The sequence below is a fragment of the Austrofundulus limnaeus genome, unplaced genomic scaffold, assembly GCF_001266775.1.
Source record: "Austrofundulus limnaeus strain Quisiro unplaced genomic scaffold, Austrofundulus_limnaeus-1.0 Scaffold1185, whole genome shotgun sequence".
Lineage (NCBI taxonomy): Eukaryota > Metazoa > Chordata > Actinopteri > Cyprinodontiformes > Rivulidae > Austrofundulus > Austrofundulus limnaeus.
In genome coordinates this window covers 19,244-21,211 of record NW_013953587.1, presented here as the reverse complement: position 1 = coordinate 21,211, position 1,968 = coordinate 19,244, and the positions used below count along the sequence as shown (strand labels likewise).

Below are 1,968 nucleotides of genomic sequence, written 5' to 3'. Positions count from 1 at the left end.
TGATTAGTCGACTAATCAAAAAAATAATCAGTGATTAATCGATTGTAAAAATAATAGTTTGTGGCAGCCCTACAGTCAACGCTCTCTGGTTTCATTTAAAAGAGTCGATCATCAGATATTGTCCAAGATGAACCTTCAGGGTGGATATAGCTCGCTAGCAGCCTCGCACCGAGGACCTATCCACGTCATCATTTACCCAGAATGCTTTGCTTGTAAGTAAAATGGCCCCGTCTGTCTTAAAATATGTTTTTAAAAAACACCCTACAGTGTTTTTACAGTCTTTATTTTACAGTTAAAATATGTTTATCAAATAAAGTCTAATGTTACGACTTATCAGAGATCCCTTTCACGCAACGTCTCCTTTTAAGCTTTGTGTGTTTAGAAGAAGAGTATTACATGCCTGGTACTTGAAATATACTGACAGGATTTGTTGCATTGCTTCGTTATTTAGATTTTTGATGTGTTGKTCAGCTCGAGGACATACAGTAGGTGTTGGTGGCCGTTGACATTGACTTTAATTAAAACTGGCTTTAGTCTCCACATGGGCAGCGTTGAAGCTGGGGGGATGGAGAGAAGGAAACACAGTTAGGGGAAGGAAATCAGCTTGAATGGAGATATAATKTGGTTTTAGAGATTGTTGCAAACTTTAATGTCTTTAAACAGTCTATAGTTTAGTTTATACCCATAAGAAAAAGAGTTTGTTTTGTTCCAGTGCCATGTTTATAAAAATGAAATTAACAAAGCAAAAATGAAAAGTAATCAGGCCTCAGTGAGATTTGAACTCACGACCCCTGGTTTACAAGACCAGTGCTCTAACCACTGAGCTATAAGGCCTCACCTRTAGACACAGGTGGACGAGCTGTCATTTAAACATCCTGTCAGTGCGCGGACACACCTGCCACTGTTCTGACTGTGTCGTGATGTCACACCAGCCAAACCAGTTGTTTCTGCAAAAGCTTTGAACAAATGTGTTCAAAAGCAGAACATCAACAAGCATGTTGCTAAAAAGTAGGGCTGCACAAGATTAGATAATCTTGGAATGGCGATAATATTTATATAATGAGATTCTGTCCTACTGTGTAAATATTGCATTAATATGAAAAATACAAACTTYAAAACTCTTAAAATACATTCGTCAACAATGATTGCACTCTCAGCAGTTGTTTGTGATATGAATACTGTGTACACTGATACTGTGATGATAATATATTAAATGTCAACAATTTGGAAAGTGCTCTGTGCCTTTCATGTCTAGAACAACTTTATCTCCACTGACTTTTTAATTTAAATTCAACTCACTTGTTTAAACTAATCATACGTTATTGTATAAAAGACTGAGAGGAGAAAATGGAGACCAGTAGAGACAGATTAGCGAATGAGGAGAACCTGAATCTCTACTCGTCTCTTTGCATCTGTGTTGACAGTAATCTGAGTTTTCTCCAGGATATTCTGGGTTTATTCTGGGTCAAACCTTTTTTTATAGAWGTCTCCTTTTATTACCTGTGACAGGTTAGAACTCTGCAGTGAGGAGCTGTGTTAGGGAGTTTTTATTATAATATTTATAATAATGTTGTTGACAGATTTTCAGAAAAAATAGACAAAAAACAGCAGTGTAAGTTGGACAATAAAGTATTAAAATAAAACTGCATGACTGTGCTTCAGGACACCGTGGAGTTTATAATATGAAAAGACTCCTTGTAGTCTGTCGTCTAATTTTACAACCATTCTCTAACCTGAGGCTGAAGTTAGCTCTTTATTGTATTAAAACAATTTATAAAAAGGAATATTCAGAAATGTGCAGTGTTGTATAAAGTACCGCAAAGTGATACTTGAGTAAAAGTACAAGTATCTTACCAAAAAATTACTTTGGTGAACGTTAAAGTCTCCTTTAGGAATATTACTTGATTAAAAAGTCTTAAAGTATATGATATTTTTTGTACTTAAGTATTAAAAGTAAAAGGATTGATT

General features: G+C 35.4%; 1 non-coding gene across 1 annotated transcript; it reads right to left on the bottom strand.

The window, feature by feature from the left end:
• Window positions 1-761: 761 nt before the first annotated feature.
• On the bottom strand, window positions 762-834 carry trnat-ugu (transfer RNA threonine (anticodon UGU)). The gene has a single exon. It is a non-coding gene; the product is annotated as a tRNA-Thr (tRNA).
• Window positions 835-1,968: the final 1,134 nt, after the last annotated feature.